The 27,490-nt window shown below is 38.8% G+C and overlaps 1 long non-coding RNA gene across 1 annotated transcript; it reads right to left on the bottom strand.

Moving 5' to 3' along the window:
* Positions 1-2,889: 2,889 nt before the first annotated feature.
* On the bottom strand, positions 2,890-4,239 carry LOC143545788 (uncharacterized). Its single transcript, XR_013137491.1, has 3 exons — positions 4,147-4,239; positions 3,987-4,058; positions 2,890-2,952 (listed from the first exon to the last, which is right to left on the bottom strand). It is a non-coding gene; the product is annotated as an uncharacterized LOC143545788 (long non-coding RNA).
* Between the last annotated feature and the right edge of the window lie 23,251 nt (positions 4,240-27,490).

Raw genomic sequence — 27,490 nt, forward strand, 5'->3', positions numbered from 1 at the left:
TCAAAACGGGTTTGGGTCGAAACGAGTTTGGGTTAGAACAAGTCAATTAAAAAAATGTTGTTTTGGTTTGGGTCAGAACAAGTTAGGGTCGTGAACTACTCGATCCGACCCTAACTTGTTCTGACCCAAACCAAAACAACCTTTTTTTTGAATTGACTCGTTCTAACCCAAACTCGTTTCGACCCAAACCCGCTTTGGACCATGACCCATTTCGACCCATGACTCGTTCGACCCAACCCAACCCATTTCTGAAAACCACTACCACAATTGGCCCATGTCAATCCCCTCCACCGTTTCCACGTCTCCCACCTCCACCACACAATCTGCAAATCCTCGATAAACAGCCCACCCACCACCTTAAAACCTACATCATCTCTCTAGATCTGTCGTCGAAACTATGATTAGGGTTTCTATCAACAAGGGGCTTTGATTGAAAGCCTAGCGGCACCGGTCCCATTGCCATGGAAGATACACACCCCAAATAAAGAGAGATAATGGAGATGACAACCATGATTCCCGGCAAAGAGTAAAGAGTGATAATGGAGATGATTGGTCTGGCGCGATTTCAAGCTATCGGCGACGAGGTAACATCCAAACAACATGCTAACATAACAAAACAAATCGGAGAGAGAAAGAGATGGTGACGGTGGTTGCAGCGGCGACAGTTGGTGGGTGGTTTCATGAGTGACGGCGCCGGTGGTTTCAGGTTGTGTCGGTGGTTGTAGGGTTTTGGATTTGGAGATGGGGAGTTTGGTGGGTGTGATGCTGAACGGCAGTGAAGGTGTGGTGGTGATAGGTGGGGCTGGTGATGGCAGTGGCAGTGGCAGTGGCAGTGGCAGGTGATGCTACAAGCTTTTAAAATTTAAAATCTCATAATTTTGGTTAATTGAGTTAACCTTTCAAAATCAACTATCTCTCATGATTTCTTAAGAAGTCATAATTTTTTAACAAGTTAATATTTTTTTTTAAATTGAATCATAAAAACGAAAATTTTATTCTATTTAATTTGAGTATAAATTTATTATACTTCTTTAAGTTTAAAAAATTAACATCTTATGTAAACATTGGTTAGAATCAATAAGTCGAGTCAAGCAAGCTCGGGCCGTGTGCAAAACCAAATTAGGGTTGGAATGAGTCGATACAAAAATGGCTAATTTAGGTCGATTCGTATTGGTATGGTTTTGAGTCGAAAGGGGTCAGGTCAGAATATATTTCGGATTAGACAGTGCACCGCGCGGGCACCCAGCTAGTTTTGTTAAAAGATTCATCTACTCTGCCTAACACTTAAATATTTCTAAAAAGCTACAGCTACCATCTACCAGTTACCAACCACTAGCTAGCAGCCTCTAGTTACAGCCACCAGTTAGTTTTGCCAAACATATCATTTATATATGTATGTTTTTTTTAAATGTTTTTTTAAAACTAATGGATAAAATGACTAATTTGTCATCATGTGCAAAGCACATGAACCGACTTAACGAGAAAAATTAATTGGGTTAGGGCTAAAAGACTAATGGTATTGAATTTGAAAACATAAAGTATAAAACATGTCAATTTAGAAGATAAATGACAACCAATGAAATTCGCTGTAAACATAAAAAAACAATATTTGTAATTATGTCTTTTATCATGCTACTCTTGATAATTAGTGGCATCCAACCTTTAGTGTTCTACTTTCAAAACTGGAAAATATTTAATGTAGTTTATATTAACAAAAGCACCCATTTAACGTTAAATTTTAAGGTTGTGTGTTGAGAAGGTGTCATCGATGCTAATATGGGCATGATGTCACCGTAAACACTGCGCCACCTTAAACAAAGTAGGTGCCACCATCCATGCCAACACCATTGGAAGAAAGGTGACATCCAAAATTGATAGTGGGCCTACCCCACTAACAACAATCATAAATTATTATTTTTATCAATTTTTTTTAAATAGTTTAATTATTATTTAATAGGGTAGTTGTTAGTTATTCCACGTCTAAATTAATGAGATACTAGTATCTACGTGGCGTTAAGATGGCGCGATGATAAGCCATTACTAGTTATTTCACAACACACAGCCTAACACTGCATTCTTGGGTTTAAAATACAATGAAAAGAAATGATAAGATTGGATAGAGGAAGAAAGTAAAAGAAAATATATAATTAAAAGGTATTCTCGAGTTAAAATAAATGAAAAGAAAAGAAAATGTTAATTACATTCTTGAGTTACATTTGAAGGAAAGGATAAGAAAAAAACCGTAACTTTACAGTTATGCCCTCATAGCAATATGGTAAGATAGGGTAATTAGTAAATATGGTAATGAGCTATAAACTTTCCTTCACAATCAAGCTATATTTGTTAGGAAAGTTTTGGAGGAAAAAACCCCTAACTTTTCTTTTTATTCTCTTTCTTTTCTTTTAAAATCAAAACTCAAGAATGAAAAAAGAAAATTTTCTTATTATCTTTTTTCTAAACCCTTAAATAAAAAACTAAAAAATGCAGCGTAAGATATGCAAAGAACATCTTGTGGAGTGTGAACTACTTACAAAGTTCTAAGGCTTCTCAAATTCCCAACATAGTCAGGAATTATCCCATGGATCAAACAATTTCTAAGTACCCTGTCCATATAATTGTAATTAATATCTTCACTTGAGTACTAAAAGATGCCATTAGTATACAAAAATAAAAAGCTCACAGTATTCTCAGTTTTATCATTTGCTTTAGTGGAGGGAAATTTGAAGCTCCACCTTTTAAATCACTGATTCTCCTTTATTACAAGATAAATATAAGTATATTGAAAAAACAAAAAAGTAATAGGAGTCACTTTGCCTATTCAGCAACCGCATTAAAGCAAATACAGGATTAAAAATGAGTGGAAAAGGCCAAAGGGCATACAGATAACGTAGTTCTGTTAAGACAGAAATGCTAGAAGGCAAGGGCCTTTCAAAAGAACAACCTTGTATATGCCTGTATCATAAACCGACTGTTGAGATATATTAAATATATACATCCTTACCAACTGATGGAAATTTCCAACAACATAAATCAAAGAGTTCTAGAAATTGTATAATAAGGTAATGTTCAATAAACCAATTTTCAATTCAAACAACCAACTTTCCACCTATAAAAACTTTTGAACTTTAAATTGTATTATCTACATAATCTTGTAGGTTGACCAGATGCCACATTGGCAGGTCAAAAAAGTCAATATGGACATCAGCTGCAAGTCATCGTTTTGGGCTAAAAGGTAACCACATTAGATTACCTTAACTAAAACTTTGGAAATTCAGTTAGCTTAATCAAAATGTTTAGAAAGGTCAATGGTTAAAATAGAAATCTGGCAATACTTAAATCACCCTTCTATGTAATTTCCCCCCACAAGGTTCTTCACAACACCACCACTGGAATGCATAAATTCTTGAAGAGGGTTCTTGCACAAGAATCTTCTAAAAACATGTTTATGCAGGAAAAGTGTAAGATGGGTGGGCCATGGGTTAGAAAATATTAAAAAAGAAATAAGTTGTAATTAAAATAAATGTAAAAGGTGGTGACGATGTGGTAATGTTTTGAAATGTTTTCGGGTTTTCTTAGGCTAAGTGTAATGGGCAACATGGAGGGGTGATTTTGTGCGAATTTTTGGAGGATACACCGCCCCCGGGGCGATTTTCGGGCGAAATGGGGCGGCAGGTTTTTGTCGCCGGAAGATGAAAAGAAATATTATTATTATATTACTTTGTGTGTGTGTTACACACACACACACACATATATATATTATATTACTATTTGTAGCCCTTACACCATTACACCCCAAAAACAAATACTCACCCTTTACTGTCTGGGCACCACACGGCGCAAAACGCCCCAATTTGTAGCCCTTCCACTAAGCATAGCCTTATTGGAAAGGTTTTTAGAGATATTTAAGAATGAGTGTTTTATGATATGGCCGTTGACATGGCTTGTTTTTAGGTGTTTATGGGGTTCGTTATTGATGATGGTCTTACAATTTCCCTATTTGTGTCCACCGGCTAATGAAGTTTGGTATCTTTCCAGTGAAATTGTTGTCACTTATCCACCTAAAACTTAACAAAACTCACAAAAATTATGAAAATTGTTAAAACTCTTATATGGACTACCATTTAATTTTACAAGATTTATGCTCACAGTTCAGTTAAGTTGGTAAGTTTTGCAAGTGATACAGGCAGTTCGCCACTGAAATCATTTGAAGATAAGTCACTGGCAATACAAAGTTCAACACAATGTTACTTTTGCATGATTTTTTTTTTTTTAAAAGTTACAATCACTAATCTATTATCTTGACTAATAGATTTGTTAAGGCCTGTATAAAGAAGTTAAGAAGAATAAAGAAAAGTTAATACAGCTTCTTCAAAATTTTCAAGTTTGCAATATTTTGGGGTATGGATCCTGAAAAGTGATTTCCTGATATGCTCCTACAAAGAAAATGAAGCATATCACAACCAAATTTAAGTAAAGCTACTTGATGTTTTTCATTTTACTTTGCTACAATATCGTTTTCATGCTCCAAAAGCTAAAGAAGTGGTGAGTGGAGCTTGTTGGATGCTGCACCTTCGATTGTTTATATAGAGAGAACGAGAGGACTGACAACGACAGCTGCCAACAAGAAATAAATTGAGGTGGTGGGGATGGAGGTTTGGTTTGGAGGCATGTGGTAATCAATGGGTGGATAAACTCCATTGTTGAAATAATCCTCCTCCATCTTCATTATCAGCCCTAGGGTTTCAGAACAGAGGATCGCACTACATATGAGTTTGTTGACCATGGAACTCAAAATATATGAATTTAAAACTTATTTCCCAAATTCAATGTCATTTATTCATCGTCTGTGTAACGGGTCCACCATACGTTTAATACAAGGCTATTTTTCTTAAATAACATGCATTTTATTAATTTAGTGTTAATAAAATAACTAAAAACTAAAATAAATTGCATTTAACTTCTATAATTTCTCTTTAGTATAATAAATCAATATTAAACTAGAATAATCAACCCCATCAACTCGATTGATTCCACATCTACTTCACACCAGTTTGTTTATGTATCTTGTTATTTGTGTCAATGTTACAAAAGTCGTTAGATGTAATATCCTAAAATTTATAATAATAAATAAAGAAAAGTTATATTTGTTTATTGTGTGCTAATATTTAATCGGAATTAAATATAAAGAAGAACTGGTTTTAGAGCCCGTGTAATACACGTGATAATCTAAATAATTAAGTTACAAATAAAACAATACATAATGTATATAGAAAAATATATACATCTATGTTTGTATCATTATATATAAATAGAAATTATTTATATCACAAACTGATTTTTTCCCAAAAAATGAACTTGATATAAAAAATAATACACGTGCAAAAACATACCCAATAACACTCCGTCTATTAAAAATTTATTCTCAATATCATGTATGTATAATTGAAAGAAATTTGGTTATGAATCAATTTTGGAGAATGTTTCTCATATAATAATAGTTTTGAGTTACACCATGAAAAAGATTTTGATTAGTTTGTGAGGCTTCTCGACTTTGCCAATTGACAAAAAAAAGTAGCAGGTTAGCCCGTTCAATTTTATGAATGTTTTGTTTCACTTGAGCATAATTTTGTACGATATGCTTCACATACAACATTTTGATCACTATTCAAGAAAAAAATCAATGCTGACAAAAATGTTTTTAATTTAATAAAAGATAGAAATATTGATAGGCCTGGAGGTAGCATGCCAGAAGTGGTTGTCTTTTCCCTTAACTTTTAATAGTCTTGTGAAAAATACTCAATGTGCAAAATTCCAAATCTTTTGACTATTTCTAAAAAATGTCATTAAAAATAAATTCGAAACTTAATCACATTGGAAAATTCTAACTTACATTTGCTTTACATTTCAAGTCAAAACTTTGAACCCGTAGGTAACAAGTTTGACGATAAATCTATTTGTATTTTCAAATTTTTAAAAAATATTCAGATTACCTCTTTTTTACGCGTAACAAATTTGAGCAAACTGTAGTTAATTTGTACCAAATGATCTATTTATCAACTTTCAACCCGTAACAATCAAATTTAAGTTTCACAAAAAACCCGAAACAATCCTTGATAAAAAAACCCAAGAAACTAAAAATATAAAATTTATTATATTTGAAAGTAATTGGTATATATTATCTTTACAAGTTAACACATATATGTATAGTTTACTAAATTAACCAAAAAAATAAATATACAAATTTAAATCATATATTTATACTCTATAAATTTATATGACAATGTAAAAAAAACAAATAGATAAATAGATTTATTTTTAAAAAAATGGATCAGTTTTTAAGCATATATTTATAATTTAAAGATTAAAAAAATTACTTTGTAAATTGTAAGCATATTAGTGTTTTTTTTATTTACAGTCTTCAACAATAAAATAGTATAATATGTTAATGATAACATTAATATTTATATTTTTTTCAATATTTAATAAACATGTTTTGTTATAGATATTTGAATTTCACCATGTATGTTGTGAAATATATTCTAACAATATATATTAGTATAATATGTATGTATGTATATATATATATATTGTATAAAAATGTATAGATATAAATAGAGTTCAAAACAGTGAATAATTTAATTAGATATATAATAAATGGAGTGTAAAAAAAAAGTAAATAATTATTGATTTATGTCGTATATTAGTTTTGGAGGGAAAAAAATTGTGAGGATTAACCACAAACTGACACGTGTCTACAATTATTTTACTTTATTAGAATAGGTATATATGGACTTGGGTGGAGAAAAATGGAATAAGGGATGGGATGAGCCTTAGGTCCATGGGCTTAAAAGAGTATGAATACTCCCTAAAACCTCCCTAAAACCTTAAAATTCTCATTTATCTCCATCGTGTTCTCTACACACTCAAAACACACACACACATACACCCTCTATACGGCCGTGAGAAGAAGAAGAAGATCAAAGATCGAACCTAGCATAAATCTTGATAAATCTTAACCCTACAAGTAAGATACAAGATCATTGTTCATTACCAAGCAAAACCGTAGCTTTATAACGAGTAAAGGTACGTTCTTTATCTTAAAGGTTACATTTTTGTTAACGAATGACCATGAAACTTAAACCTAGAGTAGACCGGGTCTAAATAAATCATAAAGTTGCAAATTTGGTGATTTAAAATGAACTTAACGAACCCATGGCTATATACGACTACATCCTAAGCCCTAAAGGTTCACACTTTATGAAAACGATTAAGGAAGCATTAAGAATTGATTCCAAACCATAATAGGGTGTAAGGTCGAGAAACGAAATGAAAATGATGATTTAAAGACCAAACCCGTAGCCCTCAGCCCATCCGATTACATGAGGTCTACAAGTGTAGGTTCCCAGCCGGATCTACACAGGAGTATCTCGTAACACGAGGGTGCAGAATCCCCACGTAATACGATACGAGCGTAAGATATGAAATACGTTAAAACTGAAACACAAACACACGTTACAATACTAATAAGCACGTTGTATTGCAACACTTCAACACGTGATCTCTAATCATAAATACACGTTCTGGAAAAACAACTCCCCAAAAACCAAGCCGAAGTGAGGATATATACTCCTCGACAACTTCGCCTAACATATTAGGCAAAGTTGTCCTAACTTCGCTGTCCACAAGTTCGCCTACATCCCGGGCGAACTTGTGTGACACAATATCTAACACCAAATCAAACAATCTAACTCGATTACAGACACATACAAAACACTAGATACTGAACTACTGACATCATGCACCAACAGACTCCCCCTTGGCAGTAGCTTCATATCTCAATCTTCATTCACGTGTCTTGTAATCCCAAAAATCTCGTGTCACCAGTCTTCAAGCATGAACGCCCTCTCTGACACAAACAGACACCACTCTCTGATATTTCTTGGCTTCATCTTTCAATGCAGGAATATAGAATATCTTTTTCTCGTTTAGCACCTGCAAGTCAGCTTGAGACAAATTTACCAAGTGCATGGGATCATACACTCTCAGAATTTCTTGTTCATCTTCATCTTCCATAACCGCTTCAGCTGTTTGGCTATCGACATACCACCACTTTAGATTCTTTAAAACATCCTTGGGCATTGTCTTCATCGGCACTTCTTTCAAACACCGAATCGACTTATATTTCATTACCATCCAAGGTTTGCCATTAGCTCTCACTCCTCTTTCCATATCTTCAACTAGCTTCCCTTTCTGCGGCTTTAACAACTCAAACTTTTTCTCTTTGATACTTTCTTTCCACACAATCTTCCCAATAATTCTGGCCATATTATCATCACTTCTATTAATCAACCCCAACTTAGCCAAATCCTTCACCTCACACTCAGGCAAGGTATTCAAAGATCTCAACATCCTCTTAAAGTACTGAATCCCATCAAAACGTTTAATCACAAATAACCTCAACTGCTCATCATACAACCAGCATATAATACCCTTCTTTGATTCAGCATACCCTTTGATATTGTAACTCTTCTTGAACATGGTTGGAACCGCTGGCTTCTTTGTCTTCACAAACCACTGAGCGTAGCCTTCTTTCCATCTCGGCTGCTCTTCCCATTCAGACTCATCACTTTCCATATCTTGACCCACATTTGCCTTATCAACGTCTGGGATATCATGTTCTACGCTGTCATCTACAATCTCTCCCTCTTCAATCTCACTATCAATCACAATCTGTTCGCCTATCTTTTCAATCTCCTCAATAGGTAACACATCGTCATCACCCACAACATCATCATCCACTATTTTCTCATCATCCATTACCACAACATCTTCACCCCCTGATCCTCCTGCCACACCAGTTGACTCCCCCTGAGATGTGGAAGTCCCAAGAGTTTGTTCAGTTCTTGGCAACTCACCACCCGCACCTTCCGATGAATTGGGATCATCGTCTCTATCATGTCTCTTCTTTGTTCTCAACTCATCGCCCTTGCAGCTCGTCTCCCCCTGAGATGCTAAGAACTGCTTTAAAGCATCAAAAAGATTACCGTGCTCAACAAGGAAGGACAATTGGATTTGATTTTCTGCTACAAGGCGCTGGATAGCCTGAGTCTGGATCAGATTGATTATAGACTGTTCAGCCACTACCCGTTCAAGTGCAGCTATCCTTTCAGAGTCAGACAAGGTAGCATCAAAATCGAAACGCATATGAGAAACGTCTTGAGCATACGGTGGAGGTATTCCCAGACTAGCAGGAGTATCAGAAGCAGGCTGAAAAGTAACCGCGGGTGGTATTGTGACAGATAACCCCGCAGTAGCAACTAATGTCGACTCAACAAATCTTGCAACAACCTCCGATGGAGTAAGAGTAGGAGGTGGCAAAGAAACTATCTCAGGAGTCGAAAACTGAAACGTGGTAGGTGGAGTGCCAAATGATGATGATGTAGTTATCACGGGAGCACTTGAGATGATCGGTCCTGTCACAGTCATCGAAGCAGGAACCACAATCATACCATATAGTGCGGGTGGAGAGAAACGAACCACCCTTGAGCTTTCACCAGCTTCCGAACCCTCACCAGTTCTGACCCTTTTCGATCGACGTAACAACTGGTCTAACTCCTCCTCAAAGTCAGATTCACTGTCATCCGAGTCTTTCTTTCTTTTTCCATGTATTCTTTCTTGTGTGACCAGAATCTGTCGTGCTTCAGCAACATCATCAGCGGAGGAGTCAGAGTCTGTTCTCTCAGAATCAGCTACAGACGTAGCTACCATCGATACATTTACACCAGACACCTCTGCTACTGAGACTTGAATCTCTGCAGCAGGATCAACTCGCTCCATATCAAAGAACCCTTGGCCACCAAAAGCAGCTTCAAGATCTACCTGTTCCTCCAGTGCCACAACAGGATCAGCAGGCAATGCTTGCTGTACCACAGGTGGTGGCTGAGGAACATCAGCATGTTGCGGTGCCGGGTCCCGAAATTCATCTCCACGAGGAGCAACATAAGCAGGGTTTATCAAGTAACCAAATAATGGTGTATGTCGTGGACGAAGCTCCGGTTTACTGCGAGCACTCGACGACCTGCATTGCGCAAAGATCCTCTTGCTTACACTATCTACATATCGAATGGGACGGCGTTGAGGTAGCGTAGGGGCTACATGATTCAAGATCATCTGTAAGAATCTGGGATACATCAAAAATCTTTCACGAGCGACCGCACGTCTCTGACGATCGATTTCATAAAACACCATCTGACTGAAGCTGTAGGGCTTGTTGTAAGTCAGTGCTGTCATTGCTGATTGCATCGTTGCACCCATATCGTCAGTACCAGCTTTACGACCCGACATGCACACAATCATCACGTGCATTAGAAAACGCCATTGATCCAATAAAAATCCCTTTCGCCTCTGAGTGTCACCCAATGGACCCGAATAGCCCATTCGTAAAAATGCACCATCTCTGAATGGAGCCGGAAAGTCGGTTGGATCATTTGTAGATTCAGCCCCGAACTGCAAGGCAACCCTGATATGATCTGCTGAGAACTGCACCACCTGATTGTTCACTGTGGCGCGCATAACCGGAGGCTCAACTCTACAGTCATATTCTACCGATCGCCAGAAATCTTCAATGTTCGGTAGAGAAATGGGTAGAGTTGTAGTAATAGCGTGGAAAATACGTGAGCTACCTAAGAAGGAGATGATCTCGCGATAATCATCGACACCACTAGCATCACCAGCTCCTGCTACAGCAGCCATATCTGCACAACAAACGGTCTAAGTTAGAACATTAACAAAGCAGATCATAACTTCGCCTGTTACCATGAGCGAAGTTATGATAACTTTTTAAATGCAAGCGAAGTTAGACAAATGGCGAAGTTGAGTACAACTTCGCCTTAACCAACTTCGCCTGACAACAAATTAGAATGTTAAATAATATTAAGCAGCAGGCGAAGTTAAACCTTAGGCGAAGTTGAGTATAACTTCGCCTAACCCTAACTTCGCCTGAGAATAACCAGACAACTTAATTAATTTAAAATTGATCAGGCGAAGTTATGCCTAAGGCGAAGTTGAGAACAACTTCGCCTAAAGATAACTTCGCCTGAATATGAAACGGCATATAAACAAAGGTCCGATGATGGTTCGATCGGAGTATTGGTGATTGATAACATAAAAGGATGTTACTATGGCGATCTAGACGATCAAATTAGTTACGAACACGATAGAAAGAGATTGGTTAGCGGGTGTTTAAGGGTTGCATGAATGAGGTCACAAATCGGACCAAAACGACATCTGATTAACATCATTGACAAGAATTATAAGTCATATCGAGCCTACACACCTTTAACACGGATTGAAATCAACTAATAACAAGGTTCGATTCGTGTTTTAAGTTCGCCGAGGGTTATAGGATGATAAGTTCGCTGGGATTTGAAAAGTTGTAAAGAGGTCGACCAGATCGACACCTTATATAGTGTTGAAAATACACAGGGGAAGTTAAGGTTAACTACGCCTTACCCTTAACTTCGCCCCTTAACAACTTCGCCTCTGCACAACTTCGCTTAGTATTAAACTTACAAAACAGGCCCTTATACATTTGATCAAAACGCAACTGTCTTTTAAATACCTCTGTTAAAGATTTAAAGTTTATAATCAAAGAACCAAGTACCAAGCTTTGAGCCATAAAATGAAAGATGCAATGAAAATTTTAGAAATTAAGTAAACGGGATCAAATTTCAGTTTTGACGGGGACCAGCATATTTTAGAGAAGATTCGAACATGAATCATACTAATTAAATGGCTGTCACATAGATCCATGTTCAGCAGTATTATGACATAAAGAAACAGGTTGTAAGCAGGTATACAACTTAGTATGGTTTTCATCGTTTCTGTGATATGGATTAGGTTCAATTAAGCTCAAAATTTAGATGAACATCACATCAGAGATTGTGATGCCTCCTATCTATTCTCAAAGCGTATTTGGCTTTCCCCAAGTCACCCCGAGTTGACCTCGACCCGTAGTGTCTGATTAAACAGTAAATACATATCGATCTTTAGAGTCTTCTTCCCGTTCTCTTTCTTGCCTCTTGATTGATATTTGTAATAACATTAGCTTCAGAAAGCTTAACAACGTATATATATATATATATATATATATATATTTTTACTAAATATTTTAATATAGCTTCAAATAATAGACGACTGCAAGTCCCGAATCTGGATCACTGCAGGTACTTGACACACCATCTTCTCGGGAATCAGAACACTCACGGGCTCGTGTATGTCTTGGTAATCACTTTTCTGCCTATCATTCGGAAAGATGTATATGAAGACATGCACAACTCAGAATGATTCTCCACATTAAATCGAGAAGATTTAGTTTGTATCACTTCTACTTTTACGCACCATAAAAAGCTACCATAACATACAATGGCTGTTCTAGAGTCTTTTAGGCCTAATAACTTCACTAGTTAAGCACACAGAATTAATTTTGTCTATCACTTTCCAAGGTTGGATCAATTTTCTTTTAAACATTGTATTGAAACTTCTTACGAAGTTATAGACTTGAAAAATTATATCATCTCCCTTAAAAATTTTAAATTCTATCGCCCCGATCAAGTCAGAGTCTTCAGGTAAACGGCTATCCTGAAGATCCAATGGATCAGCTGGACTGACCACATACAAGTATGTGTCCTTCTAACTAAGTATGAACGACTATTTTTCAGTGAAAGAATAAAAACACATCTTAAACCGCCCCGGCCACTTTCAGTCATCTGGTTAATGGCTATCCTCATAATCTACTAGTAGAAGTAAGGACCAAACGTATCCGAAGATATATCCTTCAAACTGAAGCAACCGACATAATTCTAAGCGATAAAGATGTTTTTTTTTAAAAACGAAAAACCAGGTTACTCGGGATTGATCATCCCATTAAGTTCAACAAGATTTTGAAAACGGGATCGGTCAAACGCTTTAGTAAAAAGATCGGCGAAATTATCCAACGAATCAACTTTTTCAAGCACAATTAATTTCTTCTCAGCACAATCCCGTATAAAATGGTGACGAATGTCAATATGTTTCATTTTGCTGTGTTTAACGGGATTGTTAGTTACTGAGATTGCAGCAGTGTTATCAATGCAGATAGGAGTTTGAGTGAAATTCAGACCATAATCGCGCAATTGCTGTTGTATCCAAAGAACCTGGGAGCAGCAGTTTGATGCTGCCATTTACTCTGCTTCACAGGTGGAAATGGCTACAGAGGTCTGCTTCTTGCACTGCCACGACACCAATCTTCCTCCCAGAAACTGACATCCACCGGTTGTTGACTTCCTGTTCTGATTGCAACCTCCATAGTCAGAATCTGTGTAAGTGACCAAATCCAGTTCTCCCCCTTTCATGTACCACAATCCCAACTTAGGCTTGCCTTTGAGATAACGCAAGATCCTCTTCACTCCCTTCATGTGAGATTCCTTCGGGCTTGCCTGAAAACGATCACAAAGACAAAATGCAAACATAATATCAGGTCTAGATGCAGTTAAATACATTAAGGAACCTATTATTGCCCGATATTGGGTGGGATCCACGTCTTCATCACTGTCAGAATCTGCACCCAGTTTGTGATTGACGCAGACTGGAGTATCAAATGAAGTGCTGTCCTCCATCTTGAAGCCTTTGAGTACGTCATGAACATATTTTGTTTGATGAATGAACATCCCATCTTTCTTCTGATCAACCTGCAGTCCCAAAAAGAAAGTTAATTCGCCCATGGCGCTCATTTCAAACCTCTTTTTCATGACTGCTTCAAATTCCTGACACATGGCGATTCTTGATGCAGCAAAAATGATGTCGTCCACATATACTTGAACTAGTAGAAGATCTCCCCCTTTTCTCTTGACAAACAGTGTGCTATCGATCTTTCCTCTTTCGAACCCATTCTCAAGCAAATAATCGAACAGAGTTGCATACCAGGCACGAGGTGCCTGATGTAGCCCATATAAGGCTTTACCTAGTTTATACACATGATCAGGAAAATCTGAGTCAGGGAAACCTGGAGGTTGTTCAACGTACACCACCTCATCGACTTTTCCGTTAAAAAATGCACTATTCACATCTAACTAGAATACTTTCATCTCTTTGTGTGCAGCAAATGCCAAAAGTAGACGAATTGCCTTCAATCTTGCCACAGGAGCAAACACTTCGTTGTAGTCGATTCCTTCTTGCTGATTAAACCCTTTTACTACTAACCTTGCCTTGTTTCGAATGATTATTCCCTTCTCATCTCTCTTACATTTAAAAACCCATTTTGTACCAATAGCATTTACATCCTTTGGTTTGTCAACTAATTTCCAGACTTCCATCTTCTCGAACTGTGCTAACTCTTCTTGCATGGCTTCGACCCACGAGCTATCCTTTAGAGCCATTTGATAATTCTTTGGTTCAATCTGGCTGATGAAGCAGGTGTACAAGCATTCATTTATGAAACCTGTTTCTTTAATGCTTGCATAAACACATGTGTGTTCATCCAAACTTCTTCTTGTTTGAACACCGTCCGACAGGTTACCTATCACATTCTCCAATGGGTGATTTTTGTGAATTACGGTAGTCTGAACCGGACCGACTTCCAGATTGTTTTCTAAATTCGAAGAGAGGTCTTCAATGGGTGATTGATGTTGAGAGTGAAATGGGTTGTAGAATTCTTCTTCAGTAGAGGCAGCAGGAGTATTAACGGCACTTGACGTGGAAGGTTGACTTTCATCGTATCGTGGACGTTGCACAATATCTTCCTCCTCGCCATACAAAATCTGTGAAGCTATTTTCTCATCAACTTCTGCAAAATCCACGTAAGGCATATTAAAAGATTTGAATAGTTTATCATAGTCTAAAGCTTCATCAGGTCCCGTGCTAGGCTTTGGTCACTTGTAACTCGTAATGTCAGTGTTACATATCACCTCAACCTTGCTGTTCGATAAATTAAAGACTCTTCTGTTGGGTGTCCCAACAACATATCCGACTAAAATACCTTCGTCGGCTTTTTCACCAAATTTTGAATTTGTCTTTAATATCGTACATGGGGACCCGAAAGGTTCAAGACCATTCAGGTTTGGCTTTCTACCATGCATGAGTTCATAACAAGTTTTATTTAATCTTTTAACAGTTAAAACACGATTAAGGATATAACAGGCAGTGGCAACAGCTTCAGCCCAGAACATCACGGGAAGTTTAGCATCTGCCAGCATGGTTCTGGCTCCTTCAATTAGCGTTCTATTCTTCCTCTCAGCTACCCCATTTTGTTGCGGAGTATACAGGGCGCTGTACTGATGGTCTATCCCTTTCTGTAAGCAGAACATCTCCATCTGGTAGTTCTTGAACTCTGTCCCATTATCACTCCTGATGTACTTTACCTTTCTCCCAACAATATTTTCAACCTTGGTAATCAAGTTAATTACCAACTGAACCGTCTAATCTTTTGCCTTCAGAAAGTATACCCAAGAGTATCGAGAGTAATCATCGGTTACTACCAGGCAGTATGACGTTCCACCCAGACTTTTTACATTCACGGGACCAAAGAGATCCATGTGAAGTAGATCTAGGGTACTGACAATTGAGTTAACCTTCTTGGGGTGATGAGATTTTTTGTGTTGCTTTCCCTTCTTGCACGATAAGCATTGATCTTCAAAGTTAAAATTCTTCAAGGGAACTCCAAGCACTAGCCCGTTTTTGACAATGTAATTCATTTTACGAAGATGTATATGTCCCATTCTTCGATGCCATAACTCGGACTCGGACTCAGTTGCCTTTGACAGAAGACATGACTCTTCTGTTGTCATCTCAGTGGACCTCATATCCATTACATACATGTTCTTTTCTCTTGGAGCTTTCATCACCACCCATGCCTCTGGTATCTTGAATCCCGGATAAAGAACGATTGCCTCATTTTTAGTAAAATGTACCGTGTATTCTTTGTCACAAATCTGAGACACACTTAACAAGTTATGCTTCAACTCTTCAACGAAATTCACCTTCTCTAACTTCATTTTTCCATTTGTCACAGTTCCCATACCAGTGATTCTACCTCCACTCTCTCCAGCGAAACTAACCCTTCCTCCTTGAACAGGTTTCCATTCACGTAACAAATTCTTGTTACCAGTCATGTGCCAGGAACAGCCACTGTCTACAACCCACAGATTGTTTACTGCCCTGTTCAACTGTTCCTGCACAGTTTAAGAAAATGATTAAAATCTGGGGACCCAAGACCTACTGGTCTTGGGTCGATTAAATCTGTTAAACGGCATCCCGTACTTTGGTTGCCCAAAGTCAGTTTGAGGATGATTTCTGTAAGTTCTGAAAGGAAACCTTCTTGAGGATTGACTATGAGGCCATCCAAACCTTAGTGTATTAACAGAATTATAATTGTTAACTGGAAAAAACTGAGATCGATTTCTTTGAAATCTTGGATTATTCCAATGTCTGAATTTTGGTGTGTTCACATTCTTACCAGTATCATAATTAATATTCGTTTTATTCTGATTTTTCGGAGGTCTCATACCTCTAAATTTTCTCTGATTTAGAAGACAATCAGCAATAAGGTGTCCTACTTGATTGCATCTGAAACAACTTCTGTGTTCAACTTTCATCTCAACAGTTGTTGCAGATGTCGAGGTTGCATTACTACCCGTTTGTCTAACATATGGTGGAACGAGCGGGTTTAGGGAAGAATTCTTTTCATTTGGATTATATTCCTCCCCACGTTTTAGTAACACTACCTCTTCTTTTATCTCACCCGATTCGGATGTCTTGTCCGAATTTGATGAGACAGAGCCAGGAACAGAAATCTCAACATTCGAAATTGGCTTACTCGTTTCGCTTTTACTAACTTCAGGTTCTTTAATCGAAATTTTGACTGGAACTGTCTGACTAATCTCAACATTAGCAGATTTCTGATTACTAGGATTATAAGTATAGTTATTGTTATACGGTGGTGGAACTTCAGAAAATCCAATTCCCCCTTTATTAACTGGGGAACGTTGAACACTTATGATGTGATCAAGCATTGCTGAGGAATTTCTAAATTGTTCAATTTTTCTGTTTAGTTCCACCACTTTTACCTGGTAATCAGCTATCTGTTTATCTCTTTCAGCAATTAGTTTGGTTTTTTCTTCTAACACTTCATAACTAAGATCAATTACTTGAATTTTATCAGCTAGACTGGCTTTAAGACTTCTGATATCTTTCACTAGCTTTTATTTTTACCGAGTAACTGTTTTCTCTAGTTTTAGTGTGGTGATGATCTTCTTTTAACGTTTTAAATTGTGCGTCCAAACTAACAAACTGATCAGTTACTGTTTTCAATTGTTCAGACAGATTCTCACATTGCATACAATGAAGTTCAGAACTTACCTCAGAGAGCTGATCGTTCACTTCTGCCATATATGCTTGATTTTCTCCCGTCTCTCTCTCGCTCCCTCCAGTTTCGATGTTTACCAAATTAGCCTGTTCGAACACTTCCTCAACTTGCAGATTCCAGTTGTATCCACCATTCTGTCTAGATACCATAGCCCTATTCTCACTACCTCCCCCATTCTGTTGTGCAGGCCTGTTCTGACTACGTTTGACTCTCTCATTTGTACATTCCTTGGCAAAGTGACCATTTTGTTGACAGTTGTAACATCTAACCTTTGATTTGTCAAACCCTGGTCTTTCTCCAACGAACTTTCTACCCGTTTTCTTCATGAATCTCTTAACCCTTCTTACTATCATAGCCATTTGCCACTGCAGATCCATCTATTCAAGATCATCAGCATCGATCTGATCATAGTCTTCATCCAAAGTTGCAGGGTCGACTATTTTTCCTTTGATGTAGTTCTCGTAAGATGCAATGAAGGATGTATAGAGAGCAAACTGCTGTTCAGCTGATTTAACACTCATGGGCATCTGTGAGTAGTTGTTGGTTGGAACATTTGACGAGAAATTTCCAGTTGTGGCTTGAGTTTTTGAAGAGTTACTTCCTCCAGCTACGAAACATACATCGCCATCCATGTTGAGAATCACATGACCATCTCGAGTTGAGTTTGAGTTTGAGTCTCCCTTTGAGTAGTAGGCAAAGGATTCTGATTTTGAACTTGAGCTTGGAGTGACTTTCGCAACATACATTCCCGGATCCTGAACCTGATCAGTTGGTGTCTCCTTCCGAACCATGTTAAGTTCAAAATTTCGTAATTTATTGACTGCTGTTTCCAAATCAATGTTGGCAAACTCTTTATCTTCTCTCATCAAAACCGTGTACATTTTCCCATTTCGGTGGAAGAGCATCAAGAAGTTTCTCTACTATCTCTTCTTCTTTGTAGTCAATTGAGTAATTGCTAAGTTCGGTCATCAGGTGATAATATCTTGTGATGATATCATCAAGTGATTCATTTTTCAAATATTTGAACACCGAGAATTGGGTTTTTAGTAGCTTAGTCTTGGAAGCACGTATCCCCACATTACCTTCATATCGATTTTCTAGTGCTTCCCATAGCTCTCTAGCGGTTTTGTATTTCTTGAAGGTATGAAGAATCTCTTGTGGAAGAGCCATGGTTATTGCTGCATGAGCTTTACTCTCTGCCTCATACATTTTCTTTCCTCTTCTTCCATTTTACTGTACTTCTTAATTTGATCACGACCTTCAAATAGGGATGTTGGTGGAATGTATCCATCTTGTATGCACACCCATATCTTAGCATCTTGATATTTAACATACTGTTCAAACCGATCTTTCCAAGCAACGAAATCGGTACCCTTAAGCATTTTTGGAGCTTTAGTTGCTGAACCGGCTTCAACCTCCATTTTTACCAGTTCCGTAATGTTTATTGAAGTCATCGTTAAACGAAACACGACTCGAAATACGAAGTAAAAGTATTTAATTTAAAACAGTAATCAGATGGCGAAGTTGAGCTTAACTTCGCTTGAGCTTAACTTCGCTTGCTTCCTAACTTCGCCTGCTCTGTAACTTCGCTTGATCTATAACTTCGCTTGATCTATAACTTCGCTTGGTCTATAACTTCGCTTGATCTATAACTTCGCTTGGTCTATAACTTCGCTTGATCTATAACTTCGCTTGATCTATAACTTCGCTTAAACCCTACGAACAGTGACGGCAACTTCGCCTGAGGAACACAAGGTTTTTGCAGGTTTTAATTGGACGTATTTCGAGGTATGCGAAGGTGTAATGGGTTATATTTGATGGTGGGAGATGGGCAAGACACAAAAAACTAGGTATTTCAACGTAAACTCGTTCCGCGAATAGTCGAACGGAACGATCTTTACACTCGTGTGATAATCCCGAACCACACAATCACGAGCAAATGCTCTGATACCAATTGTAGGTTCCCAGCCGGATCTACACAGGAGTATCTCGTAACACGAGGGTGCGGAATCCCCACGTAATACGATACGAGCGTAAGATATGAAATACATTAAAACCGAAACACACGTTACAATACTAATAAGCCCGTTGTATTGCAACACTTCAACACGTGATCTCTAATCATAAATACACGTTCTGGAAAAACAACTCCCCAAAAACCAAGCCGAAGTGAGGATATATACTCCTCGACAACTTCGCCTAACATGTTAGGCGAAGTTGTCCTAACTTCGCTTGTCCACAAGTTCGCCTACATCCCAGGCGAACTTGTGTGACACAATATCTAACACCATATCAAACAATCTAACTCGATTACAAACACATACAAAACACTAGATACTGAACTACTGACATCATGCACCAACAACAAGTCATTCGATTACATTGTTATGTTTGGTTACAATGGACTAGTTTGAATTCCTTGATTAAACTTGCATACAATGACACGCTTGCATACATGGTGAGATTCGAATACATATATGTATTTGATTGCATGCCCAGTTCGATTAAAATTGAGACACTCGCATACATTATACCTATTCGATTACAATCAGTATATTCGATCATCTATGGCCTATCCGATTACTACGTCTATTCGATTACATTGTGCAATTGATTACTGTTAGTGCACAGAAATTTGACACTGTGGATATGTTATCCTTGCATATGTTTTGGATCAGTTATTTTTAACTTGTGTTCTAGATCCCGTCAGGATCAAGGATCCACAGTACTTATTATTTATTAACGGTTGTTCTCATGTGTAGTCTTATATTTAGCAGGTATAACGGTTAGAATACTCAGTCTATCCACCAACTTGCAGTCAAGAAGATATTGACGTGTCTTGATCAATTATCCTTCTGAAGAGTTCCAGAGCTATGTCAGGATCATGGATCCTCGGTATTTGGTTCTTTTAACGGTTGTTTCTTATATGAAGGCTGATATTTATCAAGTGTAACGGTTGCAAGACCTGGTCTACCACTTTTTCGCAGCCTGAGTGATGGAGAACGTGGTCAAAGTGGCAGTTACGATTACATTCAAGATAATGCAGATTTTTAGGTATTATTAGTTAATTGTATTTATTATTAATAACTCCATTGAGTTATGATCAGTTAAGACACACTACCTATATATAGTACACGTTCATAATCATCCAGAGAACAAGTTAGTCCAGCAACACACACACACTTAGAAAATATTGTAACATTGATCATAATCTCCACCATTGTAACACCATTTTTTGATTAATAAAGTGGTGATAAACAATTTGTCATCACCCGGGGTTTTTGTGCCAGCGATCCGACCAAGATCAAGGGCTTTTCCTCGTAACAAATCCTTGTGTTCATCATTATTTCGTTTACATATTCATTACTATCATCATAGCACTAGACCTCACAATTATGAATTTGGATACATTATCCTTGAGTGATTTTTATCCAAAACAATTTGGCGCCCACCGTGGGGCAATTGGTGCTATAATCCATAAAATACCGTATCAATTTTCAACATTTCATACCCATATCACCATCAATGGCCTCTCAATCAACCTCTGCTTCATCAACCATGCCATCCTCGGTTTCTCTCTCATCAAGAAATTTGCTGCCGATGCCTCCTCCAATTACGGGAGCACCATGTAGGACCGGTAACGATCCGAGCAGGTTCGGGACGGAAGGTTTCAACCACAGATCAAAGATAAAAACAAACACTTTATTGATAAACGCGAACGGTTACATGCTTGTTTAAACACTGAAATCACGATCTATGGCAGGGGGAGGTCGAGCATGGCCTCCCCCCTCATCCGGACAGCACCTGGGCTCCGGGCACGCAAAAACCTCAAACTCTTACCTGTTCACGCCTGAAAGCTGGTATTTATACCCGCTGCCATTCGGTCAGGACTCATTCGATCGAATGAGTCCTATTCGATCGAATGGCAGACTCATTCGATCGAATGAGTCCTATTCGATCGAATGGCAGACTCATTCGATCGAATCAGAAACTGGTTCGATCGAATGAGTATCCATTTGAAAATGCTCTTTCAAATGGATCACTTTCAGCGTGAACCACTACCTAGGTGTACAGCATACAACATAAACATTCTAAACTATTCGCCAAGCGACGGCCACAAAATGTGCACCAACAAATTCCCCCTTGGACGTTGCTTGCGAATTGCTGTAGACACCTCTTGCAATCTTCAGTCAAATCTTCTGCTTTATCTTGATAATCACGTTGAAGAATACCATCATTGCAGCAAGATTCCCCCTTAGACTGAACTCTCGGTTAATGATGCAAAGTGTTCTCCATTGCTGACATCTTCAGACTAAATAATCTGTTTAAAACAACCAACTGTAGAAATTCCCCCTCAGACGTTGACGTGTATCCCAATATATAGACATGACAATACATGCACGCTTCCGCTGCGCGACTTACTATCGGCGAATCTTCACCCACACGGTTACTTCACCAACATGTATTGGACAAATGACAGAGGCTTCCAATCCACAGCTACTCCCCCTAAACAGATTAGTTTGTATGCAGATTCATCATCGGAGACAAAGACACATCATTAACTTCGTGATTGCGAATCACCAATTTTCAACAGAATTCCCTCCACAAAGCGGAATTCTCACATGCGGAAAATAAATATTTAACATGATTGGCCCATAAATAGTCAGATGCTCCTGACTACCCCACAATAACTCAAACTCAGATTCTCTCCACAAAGCGGAATTCTTCAGAATGCGGACAATAAATTAAACTTGGTTGGCCCATAAATAGTCAGATGCTCCTGACTACCCCACAATAACATCATACCTCATCAGTAATCACTTTTCTCTGTTCTTCTGTGTTCTTATAACAATCACCACTGTAGAAGCTCAATGAACAAGGGGTTATCCATTAAACTTGTAGACGATAATTCCTTCAGGTAATTGTGCTTTGTTCATCTTCAAATTTGCCGCTTTAACCGTTAAACATTTAAACGCTCTGACTTTGCCGGCAAATATCAGTGAAAATTTCACTGTCACCAAACTTTTTCTGGAATGTGATCAACATGTATAGGATGTCCAGAAAAATCTTCATCACTGACCCGACAATTAACCGAAAATTTCCCGGAAATTTTGTCGAAAAAATTTTATTTTCGCCAAACTTTTTCAGAAGACTTCCCGACTGATAAAAATGGCTTGGGCAAATTTTCGTGTAAGCAGGCGTTCCAGACTTTTTTTTTTTTTTTTTTTTTTTTTTTTTTTTTTTTTTTTTTTTTTTTTTTTTTTTTTTGGTCTGGAACACGTTCGATCGAATGAGAACTGGTTCGGTCGAATGAACCACAGATTCGATCGGATGAAGCACATATTCGATCGGATGAAGAACTGGTTCGATCAGCTATTTGAATTTGACACTTTGAGCGGGAAAACAAGTTCGATCGAATACAAACTGATTCGATCGAATGAAGACATCTGGTTCGATCGAATGAACAGGCTGTCTGGGCGGGAAAACTTGCGTTTGAATTTGACACTTTTGAGCGGGAAGACTGATTCGATCGAATCAGTCAATCGAATAGGCCTATTCGATCGAATGGGGAACTCGTTCGATCGAATGTACTGATTCGACTCCTTCAACGCCAGCCCAGAAAACGCGAAGAACACGAAGAACACACCAACAGTTTAACGTCCAGAACGCAGAAAATCAAGAGCTCGGCTTGCTAGATCGGTTGTTAGACCTTTCTAGCGGTAACCGTGGCTCTGATACCAATTGTAGGACCGGTAACGATCCGAGCAGGTTCGGGACGGAAGGTTTCAACCACAGATCAAAGATAAAAACAAACACTTTATTAATAAACGCGAACGGTTACATGCTTGTTTAAACACTGAAATCACGATCTATGGCAGGGGGAGGTCGAGCATGGCCTCCCCCCTCATCCGGACAGCACCTGGGCTCCGGGCACGCAAAAACCTCAAACTCTTACCTGTTCACAGCCTGAAAGCTGGTATTTATACCCGCTGCCATTCGGTCAGGACTCATTCGATCGAATGAGTCCTATTCGATCGAATGGCAGACTCATTCGATCGAATGAGTCCTATTCGATCGAATGGCAGACTCATTCGATCGAATCAGAAACTGGTTCGATCGAATGAGTATCCATTTGAAAATGCTCTTTCAAATGGATCACTTTCAGCGTGAACCACTACCTAGGTGTACAGCATACAACATAAACATTCTAAACTATTCGCCAAGCGACGGCCACAAAATGTGCACCAACACACCAAGGACCACCGCGGCTGGAAACAAGACAAAAATTCCAGTCTTACAGAGCTCAAAAACCACTGCTGCCACTTCGGTGGTCAAATCTAACAATGATGTTTCTGCAATGTTTTCACAGGTTAAGGCATACATGGAGCAGCAGAACAAAACCAACCAGAGTATCCTACATGAAATTGAAGATCTCAAGAAAAGAAAGAGGCTAGCGGAGGATCAGACTCCTTTAATGCCTAGGGTGCTGGATTTCACTACTCCAGGATCCGTGGCTCAACATACTCAAGGATCCTCGATCCTTCAGCAAGGATCATCCATCCTTCAACTAGGGTCTGTGTGTCAACAAACTCAAGGATCCTCGTTCTTTCAGCCAAGATCATCTATCCTTCAACAAGGGTCCATGGGTCAGAAAACTCAAGGATCCTCGATCCTTCAGCAAGGATCATCCATCCTTCAACCAGGGTCCGTGGGTCAACAAACTCAAGGATCCTCGTTCTTTTAGCCAGGATCATCTATCCTTCAACAAGGGTCCATGGGTTAGCAAACTCATGGATCCTCGATCCTTCAGCAAGGATCATCCATCCTTCAACCAGGGTCCATGGGTCAACAAACTCAAGGATCCTCGTTCCTTCAACAAGGATCATCCATCCTTCAACCAGAATCCTTTGGATTGTATCCTCAAGGATCCTTCAGCTCCCAACCTCAAGGAACCTTCTGGCAGAATCAAGGATCCTCAGGAATTCACCATCAAAGGTCTTCCGAGGTCCATGAAGGGGACATCATCCCCAAGCAGACCATTTCATCTGGTGGACCTGCTACTGTAGCAGATGCCTCTTATCTTAACTACACTTCTGGAATGCCAACGTTCAACCAAACAAGAGGTAACGCCTATAATCACATATCCTCAGACACTAACCTTGGCTCTATGCAGGATATAGGTATCAATCAGGCTACGGCTAGGGAACTTCAGAAGCTTAAAGATATGATATCCAGCGTGCCAGGAGTGGTCCGTCCAATTCCTGAAATATCAGAAGGGAGCCACAAGCTGTCCAGATTTGCTCCACCGATATGCGATGCGAAGATCCCGAAACGCTTTCAAACCCCCAACATGAAGGTGTATAATGGGACCATTGATCCGGAAGAACACGTGGCTCAGTATAGGGAAAGGATGGAGATCAATCCAAACCCTGAAAGACTCAAGGAAGCTTGTCTATGCAAGGGTTTAGGATCCACACTAACAGGATCTACACTTAAATGGTTGCTAAGTCTTCATCCTTATTCTGTTACTTCTTTTTCATATTTAGTTAACTTGTTCAACAGCTAGTTTTCTTGTAGTAGGAATTTTGAGAAGTTAACTAGTGATTTATATAAAGTTGTCCAACCTTATGATGAATCCCTTAGGGATTTTGTTACGAGGTTTGGCAGGGAGGCCCTAGAAATCCCTAATCTTGATATGGCTATGGCTGTGGAAGCTTTCAGTATGGGACTAAATAGGGGCTCCCCTTTTTATGACGATCTTGTGACGACTCCTTGCAGGACTTTAGATGAAGTAAGGAACAGAGCACTAAGGTTCATACGGCTGGAAGATGACAAAAGGATCCAAGAACCATTGGGGGCTCAGATGAAACAAGAATGCCCTGACAAGAATAAAGGATCCTGATACAGAAACAACAACTCGAAGCCTTACTCCAAATTCAACAATCAAAACGTTCGAGCAGTTGAAGAAGGAGATGATGATGAAGACTACCCAAGTATTTCTGAATATTGCTTCTCTGTTGATACTCATGGTTTGATTTGTGCCATGAAGGATCTTGGAGAGAAAGCAAGGTGGCCTCGGAAAATTGAGAAAACAACATCCTTCAAAGACAAGTCCAAGTGGTGTGCATTCCATGAGGATTTTGGCCACATGACGGACGATTGCATCGGTTTAAGGAGGGAAATTGGATATCTCCTGAGCAAGGGCCACTTTAAGGAGCTATTGGGAAGAAAAAAATCCAGGATCCAGGATCCTGATGAGGTTCCTCAAAAAGCAACTCCGCCCCCACCAGATGCACAAGTAATCAACTTCATCTCCGGTGGCTCGGATATATGTGGTACTTCCTTCTCCGCAGCTAAGAGATTGGCCAAAGAAACCAATATGGAGAAAGGGGAACGACCAGTCATATCCACTACTTTGACCACTGACAAAATAATCTTTTTTGTTGAAGAAGATAAGACAAGCATCCAGGATCCTCACCACGACGGTTTGATTGTAACTTTATTTATAGCTAACCATTATGTTCGCAGGATCCTAGTTGACGGTGGAAGCTCGGTCAACATTATCCAGCGTGATGTCCTTAAGAAGATGAACATACCAGAATCGGAGATCATCCCTATAACATCAGTGCTAGTCGGTTTTAGTGGAGAAACCAAGAAGATGTTGGGGTACATCAACCTACCAATTTACATTGAAGGGTTAAATTCTTATCAAAAATTTTGTGTCATAGATAACCTTTCTTGTTGCAAAGTTATTTTAGGCAGGCCTTGGATACATGGAATGAAGGCTATAGCCTCTACTTACCATCAGTGCATTAAACTACCAACTCCTTGGGGAGTAGTAAGGATAGATGGTGACCAAGTGGAAGCCACGAATTATTATTCTTCATCCATGAAGCCGACAGCTAAATAGAAGATAGCATAGCAATTTTAGCAAAATCCTAGGAATGTACTGGAAGCTCGAGAGCAGGACCTAAAAGAAGTATCCTTAGATCCAGAGGATCCAGATGTGAAATTTTTCTAGGATCCAGTATCCCAAATGAGATCGAGGAGGATATATTATCCTTCCTAAAGCAACGAAAATCTACATTTGCCTTTAGACATTTAGACATGACAGGTATTTCAAAGGAGGTAATTACTCATAAATTGGGCCTTGATCATTCTATTAAACCCGTCCATCAGAAGCAAAGGAAATTCGCTCCTGAGAGGAACGCGATCATACAGGAAGAAGTTGAAAAACTTCTTAAGGCCGGTATGATCAGAGAGGTTAAGTATCCTCGATGGTTAGCTAATGTGGTTGTTGTTTCTAAAAAGAATGGAAAGTGGAGGGTGTGTGTCGATTTTACTGATTTAAACAAGGCATGCCCCAAGGATCCTTTCCCGTTACCACATATAGATTCCATGGTGGATGCAACGGCAGGACATGAAATGCTTACCTTTATGGATACTTCCTATGGATTTCAACAAATTCAGATGGAACCATCTGATCAAGAGGATACAACATTCATGACTCCTACCGGCATATACTGTTATACTGCTATGCCGTTTGGACTAATAAATGCAGGGGCAACATACCAAAGATTAGTCAACATGATGTTCAAGGATCAGTTGGGAAAGACTATGGAAGTATACATAGACGATATGGTGGTAAAGTCGAAGAAAGCTGAGGATCACCTTAGAAACCTCGAGGAAGCATTCAATATCCTTGACCAATATAACATGAAATTAAATCCGTCAAAATGCCATTTTGGTGTTAAGGCTAGAAAATTTCTGGGATATATGGTGATTAAAAGAGGAATTGAAGCAAGCCCCGAGCAGATCGAAGCCATCCTTAATTTGAAGTCTCCTGCAAAGGCCAAGGATGTCCAAAGGCTCACCGTAAGGATAGCCGCTCTCAATAGGTTCATCTCAAGATCCTCCGAGAAGTGCAAAGACTTCTATGACATCCTTAGGAAGAATAAGAAGTTTGAGTGGACAGAAAAGCATGAGGCTGCACTCAAAGCCTTGAAGGATTACTTATCCTCAGCTCCAGCTCTGATGAAGCCTGTGGATAGAGAATCCTTATACCTGTACCTAGCTGTCTCAAGAAACGCT

This window comes from Bidens hawaiensis, unplaced genomic scaffold (genome assembly GCF_021521415.1).
Source record: "Bidens hawaiensis isolate Kalapana, Puna unplaced genomic scaffold, B.hawaiensis_p1.1 tig00014036_1, whole genome shotgun sequence".
Taxonomy (NCBI): Eukaryota; Viridiplantae; Streptophyta; class Magnoliopsida; order Asterales; family Asteraceae; genus Bidens; species Bidens hawaiensis.